We start from the raw sequence: 21,632 nt of genomic DNA on the forward strand, positions 1-21,632 counted from the left end.
GGCGAGATCTATTTACGAAATTTCAGTCACCAACTTTCTCTTCCGAATGCGAAAATATTTTGTTGAGCCCATCCTACATAGGTAGGAATGATCATCAAAACAAAATAAGAGAAATCAGAGCTCGAACAGAAAGGTTTATGTGTTCGTTTTTCCCGCGCGCTGTTCGGAAGTGGAATGGTAGAGAGATAGTATGATTGTGGTTCGACGAACCCTCTGCCAAGCACTTAAATGTGAATTGCAGAGTAGTCATGTAGATGTAGATGTAGATGTAAGCTGAGGGCCTCCGTTCGCCACCTTGCTTCTGAAGCAACACGGCGGCAACCCCTGGGTTAGAGGCACCGGTTTGGACCACGAAGAGATGATTAACATCAGGAATGGCGAGAACAGGGACATTACTGAAAGCTATCTTAAGTACATCAAAGGCAGCCAGCTAGCTGTCGATCCGGACAAACGGCTCGCTCTTCTTTCGCAACAGGTTTAACGAAGTAACATCGGGACAAATTTTCGGAAGAAGTTAGTTTTTCCAATGAAATGGGCTACCCGTTTCTTAGTCTTAAGAAGGCGGAGTCCGTAAATAGTTCGGGTCCTAGACGGCCATCTGCGGCACTCTTACACTAGAGCGGTATGCCGACGATATGCAACTCTCAGTTTTGTTGCCCTTCGTGGCAAGCCGTCATGGGTTCAGATTTCAGCCTTCTGCAGACGGTGAGAGTTTCTACTGCTTGCCTTCTTGCATGTCATCCTCTATATTGACCAGCAAGGTCGCTGCATCTCCCTCCTCCAGTTGTGAACGTCTATTGTGTTATGGACAAAGCCCTCCAACCATCTCGGTATTATGACGATCTAACTTACCAGTTGGACAGCTTCTGGCACGATATCCTGCAGGAGGACGTAAAAGAAGTCTATCAGTCAATGCTAAGCCGAATAACCACTTCCGTGAGGGCCAGAGGTGGAACAACTCGTTACTGACTTGCTCAATTTGTGTAGCTTTTTCTTTACGTACATAACATCTGCCCACATCCGTTCCTTGAGAAATTTCTTCGAGGTGCGTCGTTTTCTTGTCTTAGAGTGTACTTATGAATAATCGATAATGCTGTATATAGGTTAAACTCTCTAATGCGCTGTAGAGAGCACACACGTGGTAATAATAAAGCTGTTGCTAGGCATACATTTACGTGATGAGTAAGGCATGATAGACAAATGTTAATGCAATGTTGAATATTCTGCATAGAGCTACGAAGGGATTGTATGTGAAAATCTTAGACGTAGTAAAGTTTTTTTCGCCAAACTGGGAGGGAGCCGATTACTGAATGTGCAAAATGAGTACAGTACAGATGCGTAAATTAATACTGATGACGACCTGTTACAATAAGTCGCACGTCTATTCCAACCCACTTACTGGCGTTGGGGAGACTGCGGACCCCTGAGGCGAGACCTAAACACATTATCGCTCAATTGAAAATACCATTACCTGCGAGACGAACACCGCTTACCTATGTGGTTCGTTTAATAAAATGAAAGCTGAGTGGTGGCTCCTTACTATTTGCCTGTTCTAACTGCACGTTCCACTGTCGCATTACACTAGGTAATGACAATATGCAGTTTATGGAGCTTTCATCTCATTTTACAGCAGCCCATATGGCCGAGCGGTTCTAGACGCTTCAGTCGGAAACGCGCTTCTGCTATGGTCGCAGGTTCGAATCCTGCCTCTGGCATGGATGTGTGTGATGTCCTTAGGTTAGTAAGGTTTAAGTAGTTCTAAGTCTAGGGGACTGATGACCTCAGATGTTAAGTACCATAGTGCTTAGAGCCATTTGAACCATCTCATTTTACAGAAGTTGATATGACGTTCTGATTCATTGTTTGTTTTTACCAGGTGAACCTAAACGCCACTGATAAATTGTCGGATTCTGTTAAGAGATAGGAATATTTTCTATGTAGTTTTGTATTAGGGACACATAGTCTCCGGTGGCTCACTGGAAAACTTCACGACGGTAGAAGAGACTGTTAAAAGCATCACGAAAAAGTACGACACAAAACTCGAATGCATTACAACGTGGTTGCCTTCGCTGTATGGGTCAGCTCATGGCGTCGTTCTACCATTCTTCCACTGCATTCAGTGACCCACATGCGACATACATATCTGCCTCCCTCAGTAAATAGATCCGCACTACTGTCTTGTTAACGTGTAACTAATATTGTCAGAAAAATCCGACACGTCCAAATATCAATGAACAGAAGTGTGAGGGCGAAGATTGAAGTTGACTTAGCCCCGTCAACGGCAAATACACTATGTGACCAAAAGTATCCGGAAACCTCCAAAATCATACTTTTTTCATATAAGGTGAATTTTGCTGCCACCTACTGCCGGGTATTCCATACCAGCCACCTTAGTAGTCATTAGACATCGTGAGAAAGGTCCGCGGATTCACGGACTTCGAACGTGGTCAAATGATTGGGTGTTACTTGTGTAGTATGTCTGTACGCAAGATTTCCACAGTCCTAAGCTTCCCTAGGTCCACTGTTTCCGATGTGATTGTGAAGTGAAAACGTGAAGGGACACGTACAGCACAGAAGCGTACAGGCCGACCTCGTCTGCTGAGTGACAGAGACCGCCGACAGTTGAAGAAGGTCGTAAACTGTAATAGGCAGATATCTATCCAGACCATTACATAGGAATTCCAAACTGCATCAGGATACTATGACAGTTAGGCGGGAGGTGAGAAAACTTGGATTTCATGGTCCAGCGGCTGCTTATAAGGCACACATCACGCCGGTAAATGCCAAACGACGCCTCGCTTGGTGTAAGGAGCCATATTGGACGTCTGAACAGTGGAAAAATGTTGTGTGGAGTGATGAATCACGGTACACAGTGTGGCGATCCGATGGCAGGGTATGAGTATTGCGAATGCCCGGTAAACGTCATCTGCCAGCATGTGTAGTGCCAACAGTTAAATTAGGAGACGGTGTTGTTATGGTATGGTCGTGTTTTTCATGGAGGGGTTGGAACCCTTGTTGTTTTGCGTGGCACTATCACAGCACAGGCCTAGATTGATGTTGTAAGCATCTTCTTGCTTCCCATGGTTGAAGAGCAATTCGTTGTTGGCGAGCCACGAACTTGTAAGTAATTTTCAGCCTGGTGTCCGGATACATTTGATCACATAGTGCTCAACGAATAAATGGAACAAGTTTGTTTCCAAACAAGACATACGGCGTATATGATTGACAGTGTACTGTGCACTGTTCTACACTCATTTTCAGAGCAGTTCAGAAACAGAGATAAATGGGGGTAAGAAAACAGGCCACCGGAGACTGAATGTCCCTTATACCAACTGTAACTGTTTTGTTGTTTTTGTATAAGATCTGATTTCCTATTTTTGTAATTTCATATGAGTCTGTTGTAGTATTAACATCAACAGTCTAAATGCTTTCTGCTGGAAAGTTCAGAAAAGGCCAGATTAGTTTTGTAGGAATTTCAGTGGGAGAGAGCGGTCCGTCGCAGCTAAAGGCAAATAGCGCGTGCAGAGGCGTAAACTTTGTTGGTTCACCAGCTTGCGTCCACTGTTCTCGAGCGGCCTTGGGTAATCTTTCGCTCAAATTTGTCACTTGACTAACCATCCTCCATAGGCTTGATTGTCATCCTAAAAAGTACCGAACTTGGAACCGGAATCGGACGATATTCGTAGTACTCACCAACATCATAACGTATGAAACTTCCTGGCAGATCAAAACTGTGTGCCCGACCGAGACTCGAACTCGGGACCTTTGCCTTTCGCGGGCAAGTGCCCTACCATCTGAGCTACCGAAGCACGACTCACGCCCCGTCCTCACAGCTTTACATCTGCCAGTATCTCGTCTCCTACCTTCCAAACTTTACAGAAGCTCTCCTGCGAACCTTGCAGAACTAGCACTCCTGAAAGAAAGGATACTGCGGAGACATGGCTTAGCCACAGCCTGGGCGATGTTTCCAGAATGAGATTTTCACTCTGCAGCGGAGTGGGCGCTGATATGACACTTCCTGGCAGATTAAAACTGTGTGCCCGACCGAGAGTCGAACTCGGGACCTTTGCCTTTCGCGGGCAAGTGCTCTACCTTTTTTTTTAATCTCATTTTGTTCGCTTTTGATCGTTGCATCTGCTCGGGGCGGACGTCGTAAGACATCCTTTTAAGGCGGACGTCGTAAGACATCCTTTTAAGTTCGTTGTTGATCGATTAACTCAGTTTTTTTAGAACAGAGGACAGCTAACCCTCTGACCGAACATTATGAAAGAAGTAAAGCTGTGAGGACCGTGCGTGAGTCGTGTTTCGGTAGCTCAGATGGTCATCGTTACACTTGTGGAGATCGGATTATCAACTGGAGGTGGACCAGGGAGAAAATTGCTCAAATAACAAGAACTTCAGCAAACAATGTACCGACTAACATTTTCTTCAGACCAGAGGAAAGTTACTACCCTCAGGCAAAAAATAACGCAGTGATTTGGTTAATGGGCAAATATACAAGTTATGTTTTTAACAATATTGGGAGCGATGAACATATTGAATACAAGATGTATATGGAAAATGAATTCGAGAAAATATCAGAATCACAATAAGAAATATGGTAACATGCTCCGAATTGTCTTCAACCGAATGGGTATAGGTTAGGAACTGGATTCCTAGTAGAGAGGGAATGGATTGGGTCACGTTCCCGACCCTAACCTCACCTGCAAGTCACACATGAAAAATAAATCAGCAGTACAGCAGATACAAGAATATGGCGAGAAACATCTGGTGTCTGATATAAAGGAAGATCTTGAACTCCCTATAGATGCGTTTAGAAGGCTGGAACTGACAAAAATAACAAGGCAGTGAAATATTTTGCGATGTCCCTGTTCGGGACTTCTCTTCTGTCCATGTAATTTACCCTGGAAAGAACACATATCAAGGATTTACTGAATGATTAATTTGGGTCTGGGAAATGATGATGAGGAACCGGCTGCAGAAGAAGAAAATGTGCGTGCTGAACTGCCACCAGTTGAAGGTGACAGTGAAGGTGCTAAATTGTGCTACTACTAAAGACTCATTTTTTGAATGCTGTAATTCATGACTGCAATTATCTGTCACCTTATTTATGTCATTTCATTGTAGCCTTTTTTGTTACTGTTTCTAGTGAATAATAAAAAAAAAAGATGGTAGAGCACCTGCCCGCGAAAGGCAAAGGTCCCGAGTTCGAGTCGCGGTCGGGCACACAGTTTTAATCTGCCAGGAAGTTTCATATCAGCGCCCACTCCGCTGCAGAGTGAAAATCTCATTCTGGAATCATAACGTATGTTTAGGAGCAATTTTGTAACGATAAGTCCAATTAAACTTTCATATTATTGTGCTTAGGATTAATGTAAAGAATCTTCCAACTAAACTTTCATAATATTGTGCTTAAAATTAATGTTCTTTCAGAGAGTTAATATTTAACATTTTTGTGTATAAACTTATTTCACTTTTTGATGTTGGCAAGATGCATTATCCATTGCGCTGTTTTTATGTTGGCGAGTTGAAAACTGTGTGAAAAATCTGTAATTTGGTGCGAAATATTGCGTCATTAAACTTGTCATTTCACCTCACACAGTTGTTCTCAATTCAAGAATGAGCAAGCAAAAACAAAAACCACCCCTACCCCTTACAACGGTACAGTATTTTCTGGTAATTGGATTGGAAGCGGTGGTCCTATTCCATGGCTTTCGAGGTCACCTGACCTGAATCCCCTTGATTATTTCCTATTGGGAATCTAAAGTCACTTGTGTATGGTGAGACCCCAGATATATGATAACAAGAGTCGCAAAATACACTCCTGGAAATTGAAATAAGAACACCGTGAATTGATTGTCCCAGGAAGGGGAAACTTTATTGACACATTCCTGGGGTCAGATACATCACATGAGCACACTGACAGAACCACAGGCACGTAGACACAGGCAACAGAGCATGCACAATGTCGGCACTAGTACAGTGTATATCCACCTTTCGCAGCAATGCAGGCTGCTATTCTCCCATGGAGACGATCGTAGAGATGCTGGATGTAGTCCTGTGGAACGGCTTGCCATGCCATTTCCACCTGGCGCCTCAGTTGGACCAGCGTTCGTGCTGGACGTGCAGACCGCGTGAGACGACGCTTCATCCAGTCCCAAACATGCTCAATGGGGGACAGACCCGGAGATCTTGCTGGCCAGGGTAGTTGACTTACACCTTCTAGAGCACGTTGGGTGGCACGGGATACATGGGGAGGTGCATTGTCCTGTTGGAACAGCAAGTTCCCTTGCCGGTCTAGGAATGGTAGAACGATGGGTTCGATGACGGTTTGGATGTACCGTGCACTATTCAGTGTCCCCTCGACGATCACCAGTGGTGTACGGCAAGTGTAGGAGATCGCTCCCCACACCATGATGCCGGGTGTTGGCCCTGTGTGCCTCGGTCGTATGCAGTCATGATTGTGGCGCTCACCTGCACGGCGCCAAACACGCATACGACCATCATTGGCACCAAGGCAGAAGCGACTCTCATCGCTGAAGACGACACGTCTCCATTCGTCCCTCCATTCACGCCTGTCGCGACACCACTGGAGACGGGCTGCACGATGTTGGGGCGTGAGCGGAAGACGGCCTAACGGTGTGCGGGACCGTAGCCCAGCTTCATGGAGACGGTTGCTAATGGTCCTCGCCGATACCCCAGGAGCAACAGTGTCCCTCATTTGCTGGGAAGTGGCGGTGCGGTCCCCTACGGCACTGCGTAGGATCCTACGGTCTTGGCGTGCATCCGTGCGTCGCTGCGGTCCGGTCCCAGGTCAACGGGCACGTGCACCTTCCGCCGACCACTGGCGACAACATCGATGTACTGTGGAGACCTCACGCCCCACGTGTTGAGCAATTCGGTGGTACGTCCACCCGGCCTCCCGCATGCCCACTATACGCCCTCGCTCAAAGTCCGTCAACTGCACATACGGTTCACGTCCACGCTGTCGCGGCATGCTACCAGTGTTAAAGACTGCGATGGAGCTCCGTATGCCACGGCAAACTGGCTGACAGTGACGGCGGCGGTGCACAAATGCTGCGCAGCTAGCGCCATTCGACGGCCAACACCGCGGTTCCTGGTGTGTCCGCTGTGCCGTGCGTGTGATCATTGCTTGTACAGCCCTTTCGCAGTGTCCGGAGCAAGTGTGGTGGGTCTGACACACCGGTGTCAATGTGTTCTTTTTTCCATTTCCAGGAGTGTACATCTGAATCTGAACAATTGTGCTGCAAATAACTCTCACCAAAGTAGGTCATAAAACGTTCCACTGTAGATTAGACAAGCTACCCTGTGAAATTCTGTATTGTGCAGCCCTGTAGACGGTGCTACAATACATGATGTCAGAGTACGTGACTTGCAGTTCCACCATACAAAACTAAAATAGTAGACATCCAACATAAAGTTACAAAGCACATTTTGAAAGAATAAAGGTTCAAAATCATTTTATTAAAGCGCCCTATAATACACATACACGAGCTGACTAAATAATATTCCAAACATTAAACGATGCGCAAGCGTACATATAACACTGAACTGTAAGAGTATTATTGTCTGGCAAAGTAAATGAGATCGAAACTAAACTTTACTCAACTATACCTGATGCTGATTTTGAAATGCAAAGCTTAACTGTAAGTGGTCTTATTGTGCCCTGAATGTAATGTTAAACTGGTCCTAACAAATTTCCATGACTTACAGTATCTTGTGGCAACGGAAACTCGGTACTGCTAGAAAGCGGTGAATGTAACATGCAGCGCAAAAACAAACCAGTTAAACAAAATAAATCTTGCCCAAGTTCAGTGAAAGGAAAGCCAGCTGTATCAGGCAGATTATGCTTTACTTGAGTGATGGTTCCGCTAAGTGCAATGCGGCGACGCACGATTACAAAACAAATTATCGTGAGGAGACGGTGGAGGTAATTGAGCGTAGTGAGTGCTTGACAAGAGACTAGTATCCAAAATTTCTATTGCGAAACTCAGATTCCTTGCGAATTATAACTAACTTGACATAATTCGCTTCTTATAAGAAACATGACTCTGTCATGCAATTAATTAAGAAAATGGTGAAGGAGTGGTGAATCTACAGCTCTGAGCGCAAACCTTGTGAGCAGATGGCTTTGCTTAATCTCGTCTCGAAAATCAAACTAACTGACACGACCCAATAAAGAAAAAAATCATGCTTAAAATTGGATTATTTCAGACTCATAAGTTACGCGCGACCTAGAAAAGCAACGACAACATTACCTGAGTATCATCACAGTTTCAGAATCAATCTTTACAAAATCATATATTCAAAAAGCAACATCCTCTGCGCTTGCATCTCTATGTTCTGGGTTCTGTCCCTCAGTAGCTTGTCAGTGAATGCTTCACTAGCAACGACAATGCTACGGACAACCAAAGATCGGATTGCTTGCACTCAGAACCTCTGTGGGGTAACATACCGACTACGAAAATATCCACTATACAGATATGAAGTTTTGAAATATGACACACCAAATATGAGGAGTTTACACCACTTTCATTGAATACCAAAAATAAGCTAAAAATCTTCCACAACATACACAGAAAATATCCCCGAACAATTTTAGAAAATGGTCTGTGTGTTGCCTGCTCATCCTATATCTAAACATACAATAAATATGTAACTGTCTCTTGATTTTGTCGCTGGAAGGCGTCGTTTGCCATCAGTTCCTGTCTTGAATACACAGTATGTGTATCAGTTCCTTAAAGTATTACGTTGAGCAGTATGAAAACACCTGCACCTCTGTATTGCGAGCTCTTTTATGTTGTAATACTGGTATGATACTTTAAATATTTTTTTCTCTATAAAGTTATGGTACATTGTTTTCGTACTAGATCTGAAGACAGCCTTCGAACAAACCTGAAAATTGTCGTTGTAAAAATTAAACGAGTGACTATAGTTGTATGGCTTTCTCAACAGTTATTGTTCAATGAACTATATAACGCGTCACTTTTCTCTTACGCATTAGCACTGCACTGTACAAATTATGTTTAGAAATTGTACTGTGGCAAAAACGACCCTTCTATGATTCATTCTATACTGTTGTCTTCCCTGCCTGGCTAGCCTCCTTTCCTATCGGTATTACATTTCAAATATGCCAGATATTTTCGTGACCCACAAAGTCCCATCCCATCTCCTGCACCCTCTTTCTTGTCTTGTATTAGTTCCAGCCTGCTTACGCTACGGACTTACGTAACACCTCATCAATTCATCGAAGACTCACCAGCCCGTAGTCGGCAGTCTGTTCCGTAACAGTTCTCTGTGTTTCCGACATCCAGGTCGTTCTTCATAAAACAAAGTGGTTTCCTGGATACACCCACTGGTGCAGTTATTTATCGAAGAAGTATTTTTATCTGTTTCCACAACCCATTTTCCTTCTCAGCTGTGTAGTTCATCTCTCTATACATACTGGCTGTTTCCGTAAGAGCGTGCACGAATTTAACAGGACATAGATGCTCCAATGAACAATTTGAGGTAGGAAACAAGAGGTCGGAGAAACAGCTGAAGGATATAATAGGAATAAAATCACATTACTGTGTAATTTTTATTTACATTAGCTAACAGCACATACCATCATCGAGGCAATGAACGTACCATTTCTACTGCATCTTACAAATTTGCTGAAACTGACTGCCATCAACCTCAATGCAAGCATGACATCGGCGAACAAGATTCTGACGTACTCTGACAAATGTCCCTGGTGTGTTTCGAATCGCATCACAGGCAACTAATTACACCTCCGTATCCACTGAGGTCTCATACACAAGTGACTTTAAATATCCCAATAGGAAATAATCAAGGGTATTCAGGTCAGGTGATCTTGAAAGCCATGGAATAGGATCTCCCTTACCAGTACAATGGTCAGGAAATACTGTACCGGTACTGCTCCATCCGGTACGTCTCTGAATAGCACCGAGTAATGTATGGGATTGTTGTTGATTCATAGCACCTGCCATGAGATATCAGAGCCACCTTATGGACAAGTAAAGTAAACAAAACTTGCATTATGAGTTCCGTCCTCAGCTCGTGGTCTAGTGGCTAGCGTTGCTGCCTCTGTATCACTGAGTCCCGGGTTCGATTCCCGGCCGAGTTGGGGATTTTTCTCTGCCTGTGGATTGGATGTTTGTGTTGTCCTCATCATTTTATCATCACCGTCATTCGTGACGGTGGCTAGTTTGGACTGTGCAAAGAACTGGACTGCGTAAAAGAAAATTGGGACTTTGTACGGACGCTGATGACCACGCAGCTGAGCACCCCAAAACCAAACATAATCAACCATCGTGTCTTCCTGCTAATCAGGCACGTTCTCCTTGTTGTACATGTAAATAAACAGCACAGTACATGTAAACTTGTGTGCATATTAGTTGTAAATAAGTTGGAAAGCAGTAATGCTAGACAAAGCGGTAGACTATTTTTCTTCTATATCTCCTTAATTTACCTTATTCGACCCCAGGTTCTCTGTCTGAAATTGTTCAGTGGAGCTTTCTTTATGTCCTGTTACATTTCTGCACGCTCTTGCGGAAATACCATGTGTACAGGGTGAAAAGTATTTAAACCGACAAACTCTGGGAGGTTGTAGGGGACATATAAACAAATATTTTTCCCTAATGTCATTTTTTCCTATGAGGAGTATTTAAACCGGTAGAGGAAGATTCCTCTGGCGGCAAATTAATTAAACCAACAAATACTTTTCCATTTTTTATGAGCAAGAGACAACACATTAACACGTCCCAATATCAATTACAGTAGAATTTCAAAAATCCCTCCATTGACACGTAAACAAAGGTTACACGGTCATCTTCCGTCTGACACGGGCAAAAAACCCAGGAGTAGTCTCAATTGTTCCTTCTGCTGCTACTATCCAGGCAACCAGATCCTCTTCTGATGCAATAGGAGTTGCGTAAACAATGTTGCGCATCTCTCCCCACACAAAAAAGTCCAGAGAGGACACATCTGGGGATCGAGCAGGCCATGGTACAGGACCATCTCTGCCAATCCACGTCTCTGTCAACTGTCGGTCCAGGAATCCTCGCACACAACGCCTGAAATGTGCCGGCGCCCCGTCATGTTGCAACCGCATGAGTTGTCGTGTAGGGAGCAGGACGTCTTCCAGAAATTCTGGCAATGCTCTGGCAATAAAATTGTAATAGTGCCACCCATTTAATGGCCTAGGTAGCAGATACGGCCCAATTAAACCGTCCTCAACAACACCGACCCACACATTAACGAAGAGCCGCACTTGATGAGCGGTAGTAACTGTGGCACGTGGGTTATCCTCAGTCCAATCATGCGAAGTGTGCATGTTGAAGCCTCCATCACGCCCGAACGTTGCTTCATCGGTAAACAACACATAGGATGGAAATGTAGGATGAATTTCACGCTGTTCTTGGTACCACTGCGAAAACTGTGCTCTGGATGGATAATCAACTGGTTCCAGGTTGTGGACACGCTGTAAGTGAAATGGACGTAGCAATTGCTCTCGAAGGACTGTTCTCACATTCGTCTGATTCGTCCCCATGTTACGTGCAACTGCGCGAGTGCTGATTGAAGGATCCCGCTCCACATGCTGCAAGACAGCTTCCTCAAATTGCAGCGTCCTTGCCGTGCGGCGGCGTCCCTGTCCAGGTAATCTGCTAAATAACCCGGTCTCACGCAGACGTTGATATAGAGCAGCAAAGGTCGTATGATGCGGGATAGGGCAATTAGGATATTGTTGTTGATAAACCCGCTGTGCAGCTAGTCCGTTGTGGTGCGCTACGTAATTCGCACCAACCATATCAGTGTACTCACTCCAGGTGTATCTCTACATTACTAAACAGAGACAATGCACTACTACACTGGTGGACAGCAGTTGATAACAACTGAAGATCGTAATACGGCGTCTAACAACTGAAGAGCGTAATACGGCCTCCACCGGTTTAAATAATCCTCATAGGAAAAAATGACATTAGGGAAAAATATTTGTTTTGATATCCCCTACAACCTCCCAGAGTTTGTCGGTTTAAATACTTTTCACCCTGTATAAACTGAAGTCGCCTCCCCACGTTCGTCTCTATGAACAGGCTAATTTCAGGAACTGCTGTCAGGATTTTGGTTTTGACTGACAGATACACTGGTTCACGGGGAAGGTTTTTCTGTATAATTTACAAACATTCCGTATAACTTGCCTGAGTTATGATGAATTAAAGTCGTCAAAACGACGCCATTGCCACTAGCGAGCAGCCGCCGTAACTTGGAGAGAGGAGCAGAGAGGTGAGAGAGTGTAGAGCGTTAAGCAAGTAGTCCCCGCCGCGCGGGATTAGCCGAGCCGTCTCAGGCGCTGCAGGCATGGACTGTGGGGCTGGTCCCGGCGGAGGTTCGAGTCCTCCCTCGGGCATGGGTGTGTGTGTTTGTCCTCAGGATAATTTAGGTTAAGTAGTGTGCAAGCTTAGGGACTGATGACCTTAGCAGTTAAGTCTCATAAGATTTCACACACATTTGAACATTTGAATTAGTCTCTGGTGTGGTGGGCTAGCAATAAAGCGTCTGGATATAAACCAAATGATTGTAGGTTAGAATGCCACCTCTATCACTTTTTTCACTGTTGCTTTTAAGGGGCTCCGGAAAGGCTCAAAATCATGAAAAGTTCAATTTTTACTTTTTTGCGTTTTCTGAATCTGCAGACTATTACCTTTTAATAGAGATATAATTTATTCAATTCCGAAGACTACAACTATTTTTAAACTTTTTTTTGAAATTTGTTCTACATGGGCGTGACCCACTGTGGCGCTGTTAAACTGCTGTCAAATGGTGTTATTATTAACGTCCGTGTTCATCAGGTAGATTTTAGTGATGTGAGATAAAGTATGTGTTGTGGCTAACCTGTGATGGTTCAATATATATCGCTTGTGTGATTGTCGATTGTTTCATGTTTATTTACTCTGTCGTTATCTCGAAAATATTCGTAATTAATTCTGTTTCTTAAGTCTCTGTTTTGTTGAAGTATAATAATGAGTAAAAGTAAAGTTATTAGAAATCCTCTGAAGGCTTTTAAGAAAAGGAGAATCGTTGGAAAGCCAAAGGTATGTGTTATTACTGTAAACAATAAAGACGATAACCAAGTGAGTGAACCTAACCTCTCAAGAACACCTGCCCATAGCAGTCAAACTGGGAAAGAAAATACTTCACAGAAGAAGCTTGGTTCAATGAGTGAAAACTATGAATGTTTTATGGGCGAACCGGATGTGAATGAAATATTTGATATGTCGGTTCTCAAAGGAATTTTTTCAAACTGTGTAAGATGTATTCATTGTAGTGAAGTTGGTCTGGAACTCTCCATAATAAAGCACGTAGGACTTGCTAGTGAAATACAACTGAAATGCTATAAGTGTTCATACATGACCACCTTTTGGAACAGTGTTGCAGTAACTGCAACTGAAGAAAATGGTAGCAAAATCTACGAACACAACAACGAGCGATGCTTGCTTTAGACAAGGAACGCCTTCGGGCTGCATACAGGGCTGTAAAGAGTCTAGAAACACAAGCAAGAGTAAACAGGAGGAGGAACAAGAGGAAGCTGGAGGAGGAGTTTGCAGAGGATGAAGATAATCCATCCTATGGACCTGGAATGCACTAAAAAGTTAATCCAATCTTTGTCGCTCGATTCTCAAAACTTTTATTTTCTCATACTAATTACATGTTTGCTAAGGATCTTCCAAACATATTTGTTTCAAACTTTCAGTAAATGTTACACAGTACCTTCTGCATAATTTAACACAGCCTTTTTCCAAAAAACTGTATATTTTTGAACATATAAATAAAAAATTGCAAAAAAATGTTGTGAATTTTCATTACAATTGAAAAAAAATCATCTTTAATAACTGAACTAAAATTTTGTAAAATCCCTGTGTTAAGTTGTTGCCCATATTCCAATAAATAATCTGTAAAAAAGTTCAATTTCCTACCTCAAATACTTTGTGAGGAAAGATGTAATTTATAAGCGTTATTTTAACATTGCAAGTATAGGGCGTTCCGGAGCCCCTTAACCTAGCATGCACCTCTCAGTGATGTGGAGCTTCGCCGGAAAAAAAGAAATTAGCTTGGATTTCACGTTACACTGGAGTACACTGGAGCTTCCCATTTCCCGTCTGGATAACTGGTGGGGCCATGCCAGTCGCCTAAGTGATATGCGTAATAAAATGAAACATCTGCAGCCATCGTTTTGATGTTATTTTATTATATGGCAACCAGTTCGGTAACTCAAACTCCTTTTTCAGTCCTTATTTGATGCTCATTGGTTGAACTCTGATCGCATACACGATCCTATCAGTAGCCAACAACTGTCTTATGTAGAGTACTGCAACAGCGACGTTTTGTCTGCAGGTGTTTCATCGAGGCCCACGAGAAAGGCAGGACCTGGTGCGTACGTTCGAAGGTAGGACCAAGGTCGGTCGCTCGCTTGCTCAACTCAACAGACAAAATGCGTTTCTATACCTCTTAACTCGCAACTGGGTGTGTACTTACCAGCGAGAATTGCATCTTCCACTGGAGTCCGGAATTACGAAGTCTTACTGATTACTAGTGGTGCGACAAAATTTAAAATCAATTCTCGACATAAATGGCACAACGGCTTGTTTATGACATTTAGTTACTTCCGCGTAACAGTCCTCATTTCATAGAAGACGTGGTGCCTTACGCAACTGATAATCATTTTGGCATGACCTTAATTGTATTGTACACCAATACAGCTATAACAGATTATTAGTAGGGTTATAGGCATCTTGGCAACTGCCTTGGCGCAGTGGATACACCAGTTCCCGTGAGATCACCGAAGTTAAGCGCTGTCGGCCGTGGTCGGCACTTGGATGGGTGACCATCCAGGCCGTCACGCGCTGTTGGCATTTTTCGGGGTGCACTCAGCCTCGTGATGCCAACTGAGGAGCTACTCGACCGAATAGTATCGGCTCCGGTCAAAGAAAACCATCATAACGACCGGGAGAGCGGTGTGCTGACCACACGCCCCTCTTATCCACATCCTCAGTTGAGGATGACACGGCGGTCGGATGGTCCCGATGGGCTACTTGTGGCTTGACGACGGAGTGCTTTTGTAGACATCTTGTCATTGTAGGACTAATAACAGTAAGATTCGATAGTAGTGGATTCCAGTAGAAGATGCAATTCTCGGCTCTACATACACACTCAGTTGCGAGTTAACGTATCTTTCTCGTGGTTCTCAGGTTTTAGTTTATTACGTCAGTCAATAGCCGATGTCCCACGGGTCATTGATCAAAAGGACGGACATGTAAGAACTTAAGTCGCATCCAGTTGATTTCAGTCTTTTCGGAGCAACTGCACGACGAAAACAACACGCGAGTCCAAAACCTGCGGTTTCCATTTCTTTCTGCAAAAAGTAAAACGAAGGATGGGATGCAGCTCTACTTAGTTTACAAAAAAGAAGTTTCACGGCAGCGTAGTGTATGACTCATATTTGAGCTCGTTACTTTCCTTAAGTCGAATACAGATGCGAAAACGAGTCTCTGCATTTTGGGGCGAAAGATATTATTTGATTGGTCACTTTCAAATTCTACAAAAGGCTGGTAAACTAATCTCCACTGGCGGGAAATGAATTTAGGGTCAGGATACCCTCCATGGGGTCCTTTGAAGATCACAAAGACATGGCACGACGTTCTTTAATGGATTTCAGAAATTTCTTTCGGATGAACATACAAGATCACTAAATATTTCTACAGATGGCAGAGGGATGCTTTTCAAAATATGACAATTTCAGACTGCCAGTTTCTGCCTTTCTCACATTAACAATCGTAATCTTAACTCTTACTTTACTGCAAATTCCTCGCAAAATGGGCATCGAGTTACTCAACTCTGAAGTATTCTAGTAAATATGGTCAGATTTGTTTGAGAGCTTCAATTTGAAGTAATAAAATATTTTAACCAATAGCTTCCCTGTAATCGTTTGAGAACAGCTGTATAACAAAAGAACATGAGAATCCAAAATAAGTGGTGTGTTGTTTTTTTATACTTCAAGTAAAACTTTTTTCTGAAAAACTACTTCAGCAATTTTGCTTCGTTCCTCTGCAGTGCGGAACATGAGTCAACTTACAGATTTCTGCTTTACTTGAATGAAACCTAGATGCAGACATTATTCTTTGCGTAGCGCGGCGAAAATGTTTGCCACGAAGAGTACGCGAGAAGAACTTGCGGCAATGAATCTCAATAATGCATTACAGTGCGTACAAATCTTCGCAAGAAATGTGCTGTAACACGACATTTACGTGTACATCGTGTGTGTTTTTCCCTAATTTTTTCTTTTATTTGTGCCGTCTCAACCAGCCTCTTACACATATTGAATCACTGATGCACACATACACCGATGATTCTCGGACAAAATTTGTATTAGTCGTAAACATCTTATTTACTTCACAATGTGCTCCTATTATTGCCATGAGGTATCACTCCAAACGCAAACTGAATATGGAGTACGTAACCTTCATTCCTCCAAACACCTTTCCTGATATGTGCTGCTTACTTTACGTAAGTTATATGAAAGTTTTGATATTCACTTGCTTAACTTTGTTCTCTCAATAATTTTATTTCTAGCTAGAAAATAAAATAAGCGGGCCAGTCAAGTCATTTGGCCATAGAAGCCGGTCTTGGTCACTATTCACACTATAATTAACGTTGTTTGCTAACGGAGGAATCTTTTATTGGCTTGAATAACAATGATCTAAACAGCATATAAAGTTTTTTTGCTGTAGTAAAGGTATATGATGATTACCATAAATTTACCTGTCTTGATTATATGATACATCTCGCTGGAATACCATCACACACGTTATTTCATCGAAACAAAAAAAACTGTTCTAAATTATTCTTACGTTAGTGTCATAAATGATTTTACACTATTTTCTTAAGCCGTTATGTTCTTAACTACAATTATTTTAACTTTAGATATACATACAGTGGTTCATAGCAGCACTTTTACATTAACTCATTATCTGCATTAGTTATAAGTAAAGGATGGAGAATAAAAATACTGAGTAACGTGGGATTAAGTCTTGATTCTCTGCGTAACTACCGTAACCTACATCTATTTGCTTAGCAAGACTTCGCTCCCGCTTCAATTCCCTCCACCACCTCTTCCATCCGTAAACAAATTAGCTGACCCGTGACGAGTCAGAATGTGACCTATTTGGATACTTTCCAGACGTTAAAACTGTCTGAATGGTTCTCGGGTTAACGTCAGATGCAGTCGCGGTAACTGCACAATGTTTCAGTAATGCAGTCGTTTGTAACTTCAAGGTAGGACTATTCGGATTTGTTGAGTCAAACCGATCCATACGTTAGCTCTCTAGAAAAGCACAAGCGACAGGAGCCGTGGAGGGCTTTTATCTTGCGTGGGGCAAGGTGCTATTCAGAATCACTGCCGCAGAAACTTAGTGTTTCTGGAAGAATGATAGCAGACATCAATCAAAATAGAAATGCTGTAGATCAAAGGGCACCGGTCCGATCCTTCTTGTACAGCTGGACAGCAATATTGTGAGTTCGATCACAGAGATACAGCATTCGTAGGGGTAGCTACGCGTGGTCTTTTATTTGGGCTGGTCATGTAAAAAAAATTAGGAACACGGAAGTCTTGGTGAAAACTACTTAAATTCTTAATGTATAGAGTGCCCATAAATTATCTCTACAACTTACAGATTTTAATAATTTTGAGACTATACCGCATATTAACACATGGTTTTCAACGTGTTACAAGATAACTTGTAAGTTTCTTTTTACATTACAGGTGACACAATTTTGACGCAAAATTGAACCTGATAACCTTATAACACTACTGGCGTCGCTTGTGCTATTAAATACCAAATATCTAACATTCTGCATGGTGTCTGTTTGTTCTAAGTCGTGTCTCTCTACCACTTTCGCGTAACGACGCTCTGAGCGTCTTTTTTAAGGAATTGACTAGTTTGAACCTGGGACCTGTTGCTGGTAAGGAGACGCCAGACCACACATGACATGTAGAGTTCAGAAGAGCTCAGTGAGACTAGCGATGATACAATCAAATACTTAATAATTTCAGCGTCAGCTCCCCTGCACTCACTGTAAAAGAATCTTAATACTAACTAAATTTAGTGGAAGGGGTTCAAGGCTTTCCTATTTTTAGTTAGCTGGTAAAATAACATCGAAAAAGCAGTTAACTTTACCATTGGAAATTTTATTCTACTCACAAAACATTGTTTATAAATTGCACTATTGATAAAAGGAAATATTTTAATACAGTATGATAAAAACCAACTGCATTCAACAAAAATGTGAACGAATATTCCCTGAATGGGTTTCCAAGTTCTACAATGGATCGAAGGATGACCTATGCCATATCACATCTATAATCTAGATTGAAGTTAAGATTCATAAAAGAGAAAACTATCAAAATGGTCTACAGTGACCCTCAATTATCTTTAATTACTTATTGAACTTGTAAATTACAGTAGCTGATGTGGCTTCTCAATAATTATATAACAGAAAAATCATCGCGTTTCAGATTTTAACTTATGTAGCAAATGTGAATACCATGAGCTTTAATTGACGATCGACACTAGTATTATGCAAAAAGGGTGTGTAACAGATGAGACTTCTGCAGTTCTGAGTGAAGCTTTATGTGCTGTTATGTGTCATCGTGTGCATTCATTACCTTGTCATTGGTTAGGCAGCGTCAGGGGGCGGCGGGCGGCGCAGCTCCACACCTCGCCGTCTCGGAAGCCGCTCTCACCTAACTTTTCCTTACTACAATTTACCGGAGTTGGTTTAAAAAAAGCTATCTGGCTGTGTTTTCAACTGACCAATCAGGGTCTCCGTCCCTTATCGTAGGGCCTCCTAGCCTACAAGATTCTGCTCTCAGCTTCTGTTCTCGTTTCTCCACTCGGAACTGCCTCTGTTTCACGGTGCGAAGGTATGACATGCATTTAGGCGTTCTTGTGTTAGTCTGTGGTATTGCATTTGCTCACTCGTTGATCATATTACTTTGGTTAATTTAACGTCAGGATTTATTTGGAGCTATGTGACAAACTGCCGGATTTGCTTATCATGTCAGGGTTTTCATGGAAGGTGTTGGATTTGCCTGACACCTTACAAATAACGTTTACTATGCACAGCAAATGTTACCCCCTGAGAGGATTTTTGGTTTTGACTGTGTTTTTCCTACAGAAATAGGACATCGAACTTTAACTTCGTAATGATAGTATTTGGCACATTGCAGAAAAACTAAATTTACCAAGAAATTTCAGTAACAGAATACTGGTGAATGAGATAATAATATGGTCGCCAGCCTAATTAGGCATAATAATGTGAAAACGTTATTCAGAAAGAATCTATTCTTACTGTTGCAAGAGGAATTTTCATTAGTTACGGTACTGACTAATGAAGTGCGATGAATACACACAACTGGACGAACCACAGTAGGTAGCAACAGTTACCACTTCTACAGGTGAGCAGTCACAGGATTGCAAACGAGGCCTTTCCCTTATTCATCTTAATCATTACTTCTGCCTTTAACTAATTTTCTAAACTGGTATTTCACAACCCACACCAGACAATATTGCACATGATAGTCAAGTTCAAATAACATACATTTACAGTACACAACAATAAAGTAACACTGTATACAAATCTTATAGATTCACTTTTTATATAATCACTCTTAGTTCCGTTGGATAGAAAACAGTTATTCTGATTTGTCTTTCTCATATAAAAGAATGAATTGTGGTCCCACAAACTATCCCTTCATTATAAAAGCAAAATTATACACACTTTCAAAATTATGTGGTATTACGGTAAAAGTGAGATTACTCCCCCATTTGAGATCTTTAATCTTGCAATGTTTCAACACTACTAGCATTTACAATACCCTCTACTACTTTAAACATGACTCGGGTGAAAATTCAGTTTCTATCAACATCTAAACCAACCGCATTTTGAAGCCACTTCTGAAGCAAGTGAGTTTTACTGACACTTTTTAATGCAAATGAACATTAAAACACTTTTCCCCAGGTAATACTCTCTCCTGATTTCATATTTAAGTTCAATTTAAAGTTAAGATTCAAAATGATCAGACAAAAGGAGTCTCTTTTTATGTACGTATCAAACAAGTATCTTTTACCAGGCACATTAAGTGTACTAGCATAAAACTCTGACACACACATTTAAAGCAATATGGAGCTCTGAAAACTTTCTAATTAGTCTGTCATTAAGTGCCTTTCTTTGTATATGCAACAGTTAATTTAATCAACAACGTATTATTAATTTCTCATTGAATTTCAGGCACTCTTGTATAAATCAAGAATTTAACCAGTTCTTTTTACAAAGGACACTCGGATTTCATCACTTAGAAGGAGAGGATCCTACTTGTATAAGTGCACAGGACATACTCATTGTTCAAACACAGTTTTTAATATTAGAATTATAATTTCACAAAACCAAACACAAAATTACTGGTTCATACAGTTATACAGTTTTGACCTTTCGTATGTGTGATGAAGTGATTGCACAATCGTGGTAACAAGCATGTGGAGGTTACGTAGTCTCTCCATTGGAATTAATAAGCTCTATTTACTTCTTGGCAGGCGTTAATATCATTTTTAGAGCCTTTCCCAAAGCGAGATCACTATTTTCAGCCACAAATTACAACCGAGGCCATTCCATCTCAACTGCAATACTGTAAGCCTCGTTCGGCACATGCGCTGTTCAGTCATCAGTTACTGGCTGCCGACTGAATAATGAGCTCTCTCGTTTGCTGCCCAGCCTGACTGTCAATACCACCTTTTCACTCGTGCCGAACCACTTCCGTTGCAGAGGGGAATTACTCTTGGTTATACTTTATATAATGCAAAGTCCCCATGTATGAACTAGCTAATACATTGTTATGAACAAACATATTTTAAAAAATCTCATTTAAACATATTAAGGAGTCAGCACAAAATATACATAATTAAATGCTATTGCCCTCCAAATAATACAAAGAACTTAACTCGCAATGAGTAAGCGTTTCACACAACTCTACTTCTTTACAGTAGATCAAGCACATTTCATAATAAAGAATATAGATTTTACATTACTCAGAATTAATCAGTACAAATTATTTACAATATCGGTTGTAGTGTTGCAACCTTATAAAACGTAGATGCCGTAGGAGAAGGTTTAGTGTGTGGCCTGCTTCATGCAGATGACGACCGATACCCACGTACAACGAAACTTTAAAATGTGGTGTGGAAGGCGACCACTGTCGGGCCATCTCTATTCAGGCTTGCATGCGTCATTTCTGGAAAAGGTAATGTTCTCTGTTACAGCGTAGCCTCTAGCGCCGGCACGCCAGTCAGGAATGATAGAGAAGAGATGGCTGTGAGAATATGTCAGCCAATCACACACTGACCGACCCCTCTCCAAGATGACAACGCGACATCAGCGGCCCCTATGTGAAGATGACATAGTGCCACGCCCGACTGGTCGCGGCCAAGTTGAATAGTAGCTTCAAGATTAGTGACTTGTATAGCAGCAACTAGGATTGTCTACACTGAAGAAAATTG

The sequence above is a fragment of the Schistocerca piceifrons genome, chromosome 6 (assembly GCF_021461385.2).
Source record: "Schistocerca piceifrons isolate TAMUIC-IGC-003096 chromosome 6, iqSchPice1.1, whole genome shotgun sequence".
NCBI lineage: Eukaryota > Metazoa > Arthropoda > Insecta > Orthoptera > Acrididae > Schistocerca > Schistocerca piceifrons.